The sequence below is a fragment of the Thalassophryne amazonica genome, chromosome 22, assembly GCF_902500255.1.
Source record: "Thalassophryne amazonica chromosome 22, fThaAma1.1, whole genome shotgun sequence".
NCBI lineage: Eukaryota > Metazoa > Chordata > Actinopteri > Batrachoidiformes > Batrachoididae > Thalassophryne > Thalassophryne amazonica.
The window spans coordinates 33286603-33296293 of record NC_047124.1 but is presented as its reverse complement, the minus strand read 5'-3'; positions in this window follow the sequence as shown (position 1 = coordinate 33296293).

The following is a 9691-nucleotide window of genomic DNA, read 5'->3' as shown; positions in this document are numbered from 1 at the left end:
CCTGCTCTCCCTCCAATCCCTCCTCCACCTACTCTCCATCCAGTCTCTCCTCCACCTCCTCTCACTCGTGTCCTTCTTATTCCTCATCTCCCTCAATTCCCTCCTCCACCTCCTCTCCCTCCAGTCCCTCCTTCACCGACTCTACCTCCAGTTCCTCCTTCACCTCCTCTCCTGTCGCTCCTCTACCTGCTACCCATCCAGGCCCTACTTCACCACCTCCTGTTCACACACACACACACACACACACACACACACACACACACACACACACACACACACACACACACACACACACACACACACACACACACACACACACACACACACACACACACACACACACAGTGTGTAGAGAAACCATTTCACTGTTCGGTTCATGAAGAAGTTGCATCGACAGACACAATGTTAACCATGTTAACCACTTAAAATGAAACCATGTTGCTGTTCTCATTGTTGAAAACTATTTTAATGAAATTGCAATTTGAGTATTTATGCACAAACTGCCAGTGTGAGAACACTGTCCTGTTCAAACACATACCACACACACACACACATACACACACACAGAAAAAGAGAGGGGGAGAGAGAGAGAGAGATGAGAAACCATGTTGCTGTTCTTTTTATGAAAAATGCTGGACGTAATTACACACAAAATATTAGACAAGAAAAGAAACCATTTGCCTGTTCTCATCATCATAAAATAGACACACAGGTACAGTGCGAGGAGAAACAAATTCACTGTCTTCTTAACACACAGAAAGATGGAGAGAGGAGAAACCCAATCCTCTTTCACCTTCTCTGTCTCCATTTCCTGCTTCAACTCTGTTCCATCTTTCACCTCCAGTCCCTCCTTCATCTCCTCTCCCTCCTGCACCTTATTTTCCTCGAGTCTCTCTTTGACCTCCTCTCCCTCCAGTCACTCCTGTCCCTCTTCTCCCTCCAGTCCCTCCTTTACCTCCTCACCCTCCAGTCCCTACTGCCCCTTGTCTCCATCCTTCTCATCATCATAAAATATTTTGTGTATGCACCCACACACCCACACACACAGTGTGAAGAGAAACCATTTCATCCAGTGTGAGGAGAAATCATTTCACTGTCTTGTTAATACAGTGCACACAAAACACACACACACACACACACACACACACACACACACACACACACACACACACCACACACACACACACACACACACACACACACACACACACACACACACACACACACACACACACACACACACACACACACACCCACACACACAGTGTGAAGAGAAACCATTTCATCCAGTGTGAGGAGAAATCATTTCACTGTCTTGTTAATACAGTGCACACAAAACACACACACACACACACACACACACACACACACACACACACACACACACACACACACACACACACACACACACACACACACACACACACAGAAAGAGAGAGAGAGTGAGAAAAAGAGAGAGGAGTAATCATGTTGATGTTATTTTTATGAAAAATGCAGATTGTAATGACACAAAAAAATTATTACAACAGAAAGAAACTATTTGCCTGTTCTCATCAGCATAATAATTTTTTTGGATAGACACACACACACACACACACACACCCACACACTCCTTCACCTCCTCTCTCTCCTGTCGCTGCTCCACCTGCTCTCCCTCCAGGCCTAACTTCACCTCCTTTCCTTCCAGTCCTTCCTGCACCTCTTCTCCCTGCAGTCCCTCCTTCACCTCCTCGACCTCCTGACGCTCCTCCACCTGCTCTCCCTCCAGTCTCTCCATCACCTCATCTCCCTTCTGTCTCTCCTCCACCTGCTCTCACTCCAGGCCTGACTTCACCTCCTTTCCTTCCAGTCTCCCCTTCACTTCATCTCCCTCAAGTCTGTCCTTCACCTTTCCCAACTTCACCTCCAATCCCTTCATCACCTCCTCTCCCTCCAGTGTTGTCTCTCCTTCCTTCACCTCCTCTCCCTCCATTCCCTCTTTCAGCTCCTCTCCCTCCATTCCCTCTTTGACCTCCTCTCGCTCCGGCTACTCCTCCACCTCCTTTCCCTCTCGTGATTCCTGCACCTCCTCTCCCTGACGTCCAGTCCTTTTCTTCCAGTCCTTCTTTCACTTCCTCTCTCTCCAGTCGCTCCTCCACCTGCTCTAACTCCAGCGCCAACTTCACCTCCTCTCCCTCCAGTCTGTTCTTTACCTCCTCTCCCTCCACTCCCGCCTTCACTTCATCTCCCTCTAGTCTGTCCTTCTCCTTTCCCTCCAGTCCCTCCTTCACCTGCTCTTCTTCCAGGCCCGAATTCACCTCCTCTGCTTCCTGTCCCTCATCACCTCCTCTCCCTCCCATCGCTCCTCCACCTGCTCTCCCTCCAGGCCAGACTTCACCTCCTCTCCCTCCAGTTCCTCCTCCACCTCCTTTCCCTTTAGTCCTTCCTGCACCTCCTCTCCCTCCACTCTGTCCTTCACGTTTCCCTCCAGTCCCTCCTTCACCTCTTCTCCTTCCTCCCTCCCTTTGCTCCTCCACCTGCTCTCCCTCAAGGCCCAACTTCACCTCCTCTACCTCATGTCCCTCCTTCACCTCCTCTCCCTCCAGTCCCACATTCATCTCCTGTCTCTCAAGGCGCTACTTCACCTCCTCTCCCTCTAGTCCTTACTGCACCTCCTTTCCCTCAAGTTCCTCCTTCACCTCCTCTCCCCCATGTCGATCCTCCACCTCCTCTCCCTCCAGGCCTAACTTCACCTCCTTTCCTTCCAGTCCTTCCTGCACCTCTTCTCCCTGCAGTCCCTCCTTCACCTCCTCAACCTCCTGACGCTCCGCCACCTGCTCTCCCTCCAGTCTCTCCTTCACCTCCTCTCCCTCCTGCTCCTCATCTCCTTCCAGTTTCTCCTACACCTCATCTCCATCAAGTCGCTCCTTCACCTGCTCTCTCTCTCCAATCCCTTCTTCACCTCCTCTCCCTCCAGTCCCTCTTTCACCTCATCTCCCTCCCCTCACTCCTCCAGCTGCTCTTCCTCCACGCCAAACTTCACCTCTTCTCCCTTCAGTCCCTATTTGCCTCCTCTCCCTCCCGTGGTTCCTTCGCCTCCTCTCCTTCCAGTCCCTCCTGCACCTCATCTTTCTCCAGTTTCTCCTCCAACTCCTCTCCGCCCTGCCGCTCCTCCAATTGCTCTCCCTCCAGGCCTTACTTCACCTCCTCTTCCTCCAGTCCCTCCTTCACCTCCTCTCCTTCCACACACACACACACACACACACACACACACACACACACACACACACACACACACACACACACACACTCCTTCACCTCCTCTCTCTCCTGTCGCTCCTCCACCTGCTCTCCCTCCAGGCCTAACTTCACCTCCTTTCCTTCCAGTCCTTCCTGCACCTCGTCTCCCTGCAGTCCCTCCTTCACCTCCTCAACCTCCTGACGCTCCTCCACCTGCTCTCTCTCTCCAGTCCCTTCTTCACCTCCTTTCCTTCTGTTCCTCCTTCACCTCTTCTCCCTCCATTCCTCCCTCACCTCCCTTCCTCCATTCCCTCCTGCACCCAGTGCAGTCACTCACAATCCCAGCACTGCCATGGCATCTCCCTTCTGCATTTGCCACATGTGTATCTTTAGCAGTCAACACATGGCACAGTAGCATGATTGTTCTTACATTGATTTCTAACCTGACACATGGCTCTTTTCCCAGGGCTCGGTGTGGAAGGTTGTTGCCGAAGCAATTGTTCCTGCATATACAATCGGCTATCAGATGGGTCAACTACACCCTTGTCAGCATGTCCCCTCCTGTGGTGCGTCAGTGATTGCCTCATTTACATAACAAAATGAGTGCTCACAGGTGATTTAGCAGACTAAGCCCCTTTCACATTGGCGTATTCGTAGAGAGCTGCTCATTGCAGCGTAGACGATACGCTGCAATGAGCAGCTCTCCGCCCACTTTACGTGGAATTTGTTTTCTCAATACGCAGCAGTATGTTGAGGGCTACACGCGTAGGATGGAAGAAATTAAACATGTTTAATTTTCTTCGGTGTACAGTACAGCATGGAGCCTTCACGTGAGTACACACAGCGCCGTGCTACTGTCTGCTACTGTGAGCCCGCCCATGCTGCAACACTGTACTGTACGCCATTTCACACCTCCCACCGGGCTCCATTGTTCTTCTGGAGCTATAAATACTGCACGATCATTGCTTCACTTTATCATACTGAACTCATTATAGGAGGACTGTTCACCGTGTTGCAAAGCTGACTGTTGTCGTTTCATAAAAGCGCTCTCTTTCACACGCGCACTCTCCCTCACTCTCTCTCTCTGTGTGTCTGATCAGACTTGTGACTTTAAAATAAAAGCGCTCACCCTCACTCTCGCTCTCTCTCTCTCTCTCTGTGTCTGATCAGACCTGTCACTGTGACTTTAAAATAAAAGAGCTCTAAATAAAATAATAATAATAATAATAATAATTATAATAATTTTAAATGACTGTTTTTTTTGTTGTTTTTTTTTAGCCGGACCACCCCTGCAGTAGAGAACAGAGCGCACTTCCACAGAGGCAGAAAATAGCACTGAACTGGTTCAATAGTGGCATGGTACACGCGACTGTGTGCACACATTAAAATGCGAACACAGCTGCAAGTATGAAACGAACAATGAAAAAGGCTGAGTACATGCGTATTTTGGGCGTATTTGAATGAAACACAATGCCGCAATGAGCAGGTTTATGAATACGCCAATGTGAAAGGGGCTTTAGCTAAAAGGCATACAGCTATTTGCTGCCCTGTGGGTTTTATAGGTAGAACAGCCAAATGGGGGGACTTCTCGTGTTAAATGCTATGCATCTTAAACATAGCAGACACGGATTATTTGGAATTTTGTTTTGGCAGGTTTTTACGGCCTCTAGTACCATCTACTGGCCAGTAGTTTTCATGGCAGTATTCACCCTGAAGCTAGGCAGACACTGTATGATATTTTCAATCACTGTACTTGGTTCCAGCTCAAATTGTATGACAGAACCGCATGGTGTAAAAGTTCAGAGTGCCCGATTTATGTTCTCACACACATTGTACGTTCCAAAACCACACGTCAGACTCGTGTTTCCAGAAGCAAAACGTAAACAGAAGCTTTTTTTTTCAAACTTAATTTACATTTCTTATTTTTTTACAAAAACTCAATGGGTGACATCAAAGTTTAAAAAAAATAAATTACAAGACTTTACATGAGTTGAAGAATAAGGGGGAAAAAGAAACAGAAGCTGCTCTCCCAAAGAGATTATCACTGTTATATGCTCTCTCCGGTGTTTGACAATGCACAGGGCGAGAGGTTGGACAGTTGGTAGTGCTTCAGCAGCAGGATACCCTCACAACAGCCGACAAGAATATCAAACAGGTTTGATTTTCATCCAACCATACAATTGCTGATCAGGAGGTGGTCGTGAGATGTTAAACGTATAGCTCATTACTCCCTGTATACTTCACGATGCAGGACGTGCAATTAACCTTTAACTCGGTGCAATCCAAAAAAATTCTGATCGTCTGGCACAAGTAGATCATTGTTAGGGTTTAGTACCACTCAAGACAAGAATTAGACCCCAAATGCAAAGTAGCCAAAACACAAGTAGTAAGTGCAAAAACAAGATATTTAATAAGTCCAAAAAAGGTAATTACACAGTAAATCAGAACGTCAAAATGGCAAAGGAGAAAAACTCTAGAAATGCTATAAGTGTCCATGAACAAAGTTAAACAAACAAAAAGACAAAAATCCAGAAATAGGCAGACGAGGTAATAAATGCAACAAAAGGCGACTGTCAAAAAGGTGACAGTGGAATAACTTACAAAATGAAGAATAACCAGTGTAGATTTAAAGGACGCGTGGCAGAGGACTCAGGTATTACATACAATCGACCAGCAACAAGCAGAAATCAAGACGTGGCTTATACAAGTATAACCAACAAATTACATATAGGTGTGAATAACGACCGGAACTAAAGAAGCACGTAAGAACAATCAATGTGTGTCATGATTCACAGGTAGTCAGGGCTCAGCAGGTGGTAGGGAGCAAAATGCAGACACAGGCAGGTGGTGGATTAAGAAAAAGGCTTTATCAATAAATCAGGCAGGGTCTGGTACACAGAATGGCAGTCAGCATTGCAGAGGTACAGGCAGGTGATAAGCAGAGGCGTCGTCAGAAAACAGGCAGGGTTCAATAACACAGCAAACGACGTAACAAGGGTAAAGACAAAATCCTGATCCAGAATACAAGTGGGGTCGAGAAAAACGTGAGAGCAAAAAACTGTGACAAGAGGCCAGGACGAAGATAACAAAATCAATGAGCAAGCAAAGGAAAAGAAAACATGCAGGGCTTAAATACACTGAGTTAATTAGGAGGTGATATGGAGCAGGTGTGGTGTGCAGGCAGGAGGAGGGCGTGGCCTAACAGAGGGGAGAGGCTGTGAGACAAGAGAAGGCTGTGACAGGTGGACAAGGAGGTGACATACAAAACTGGGCGTGGCCAACAGAGCTGAGAAGGTGATTGGCCAGAGAGTGGAATGATCTGAGGACGTGACTGATATCCAAAAGAAACTGGATGTGAAAATATGAGAACAGAGAAAGGAGTGCAGTGACAAGATGGACATGACAAATGATACTAAAATATCCAAGACGGCATAGAGACTAAACATGAACAGAATCAGGTTGGAGAACAAGAAAATCCAAAAGCTAAAACTAGAATAGAACTGACATGAATAATATAACTGAAAACAAATGTGGTAAACTTGACAAACAAACTTAGTGACACAAATAATCAAATGCAATCAAAAACTGTGGATCAAAACTAAATCAGAACTCAATAAGTGGCTGAAGTGTAATGAACAGAAAACAAGCTGTGACAAAAGCAGTAATAAACCAAAATCAAAGACAGTGGTTCAAAGACTAAACTAAACCAGAACGGAACTCAAGATGTGGCTATGGCGTGATGAACAGAAAATAAGCAGCTGTGACAAAAGTGAAATAATCAGACTGTCAAAAAAGCAGACAAAAGGAAAATCAATAAAAAGACTGACAACAAACATGGGTGAGGACCGAGCAGGGGTAAGACCTGACATCACCCTCCCCTCAACGGCCTACACCGAAGGCCGAACAAGGCACCCCCCCAGCCCCCAACAGACAGAGACGACCAAGGGAGGGAAGAGGGGGACCGGAGGAGGGACCGAGCACCCAGACACTCAGGTGAAACCCACCGGATCGGACAGGGACCAAAAGACCAGCTGGAAACAGGTTGAACTGGAATGACCCAAACCAGGGGACCCTGGGGAGAGAGGCATAATGGACGACAGGGGACAGAAAAACGAAAGCAAGGGTGACCAAAAACAGGGTCCGGAGGATGACCACAGGACCCCGCAAAATTCACAGGTGACTTCAATGGCAGATCAGGGGACCCATCAAGTCCCCTGGCACGAACAGGAAGCTGGCCACATGGCTGGCTAGGAACAGCAGGAGAAACAGGACCAGACAAAAACCAAAAAACATTCCCAAACCAAATCCTACCAAACAAAACGGAGAAAAGGTGCAAACTTAAGTGGACTGAAAAACACAACCATCCAACCGATGCCAGAATGGTGTGCAAAAGCGCAAAAAAGAAATGACTAAACCTAAGAGTCCAATAAACCAAAAAACAGAGTAACCAACCCAGCCACAGAGTAGGTAGTGGACTGGGGAGTGGCACCGAGAACAAAAATCCACCAAAACCAAATAGTAATGCGTGAAAAGGCCAAAAAAGAACCGTGCTCCAGAGAAACTGCAAGATTAACAGTCCAGCAACTGACCAGTAAGTGGGGACCGCCTTAAGTGACCAAACAGATCTAACCAAGGAACCACAAATAGAAATGCTATGTGAGCCAAGGAGGACAAAAGGATCAAAGATAAGATGAAACAATGAACAAAGTATTTCAACAAATGAAAACCAAGAATACTTAACCCAACAGAAGCAAAAAGAAGGCCATGATAAACAGAAATGTGAGCAGAAGAGAACCATGAAGAAAAAACTTGATTGATTAATGACACAAAGAATTGAAAAGTTCCTCTGAGTGCATGATAAAGAGAACTGTGAGAGAAGGAACATTTGATCAGAGGACGCAAACCGTGAGAAACACAATGAAAAACACTTGGGGCAGAACCAAAAATAGACAGCTTAACATTGGTTTCAAAGAAGAAATCAAACAAAATCTGAATGAAGGAACAGACATGAGTCAAACCAAAACGCTGTAGGGTAGGGGCTCTAAAAAATACTATGAACCAGGAGCACAAAATCAAAAAACTAATCATTAAATATTTGGTACAGACATAAGTGGACAAAAACTGATTATAAATGGAGACACAACCTTGCTTGTGTGGAGGACACAACAGGAGGTGGTAAAATAAAAGAAGCATTATCAAGAAACAAACCAGAGCATGACTGATAGTTATGCAGGTTGAGTCACCCAAGGTCACCTTCAGGGGCTTTGTTGATGTTTGTGTGCGAGGAAGCAACTCAAGAGGCGTGGCAGGAGGCGTTTCCCACTGCGTGCATACTGAGACGAGCCGAGGTGCGGTGACCTGTACTAGAGGTTTTACTGGTAGTGCTGAGGTTGTGAGGGGTGCTGATGGATCTTGAAAGGGACGCGCTGCTGTCGTCTCCAAAGAGTTTAGCACTGCTGTGCGCTGTGGCCACGCGGACTGTGTTTGAGTGGCAACTGACCTTGCGGTTGTGCTTACAGGTGCTGCTGCAACAGATGTTGCTGACGGTGCCACTCGTGTGTTGACCTCCAAAGTTTCAGATCAATCAATCAATCAATTTTTCTTTTATATAGCGCCAAATCACAACAAACAGTTGCCCCAAGGTGCTTTATATTGTAAGGCAAGGCCATACAATAATTATGTAAAACCCCAACGGTCAAAACGACCCCCTGTGAGCAAGCACTTGGCTACAGTGGGAAGGAAAAACTCCCTTTTAACAGGAAGAAACCTCCAGCAGAACCATGCTCAGGGAGGGGCAGTCTTCTGCTGGGACTGGTTGGGGCTGAGGGAGAGAACCAGGAAAAAGACATGCTGTGGAGGGGAGCAGAGATCGATCACTAATGATTAAATGCAGAGTGGTGCATACAGAGCAAAAAGAGAAAGAAACAGTGCATCATGGGAACCCCCAGCAGTCTACGTCTATAGCAGCATAACTAAGGGATGGTTCTGGGTCACCTGATCCAGCCCTAACTATAAGCTTTAGCAAAAAGGAAAGTTTTAAGCCTAATCTTAAAAGTAGAGAGGGTGTCTGTCTCCCTGATCTGAATTGGGAGCTGGTTCCACAGGAGAGGAGCCTGAAAGCTGAAGGCTCTGCCTCCCATTCTACTCTTACAAACCCTAGGAACTACAAGTAAGCCTGCAGTCTGAGAGCAAAGCGCTCTATTGGGGTGATATGGTACTACGAGGCCCCTAAGATAAGATGGGACCTGATTATTCAAAACCTTATAAGTAAGAAGAAGAATTTTAAATTCTATTCTAGAATTAACAGGAAGCCAATGAAGAGAGGCCAATATGGGTGAGATATGCTCTCTCCTTCTAGTCCCTGTTAGTACTCTAGCTGCAGCATTTTGAATTAACTGAAGGCTTTTTAGGGAACTTTTAGGACAACCTGATAATAATGAATTACTATAGTCCAGCCTAGAGGAAATAAATG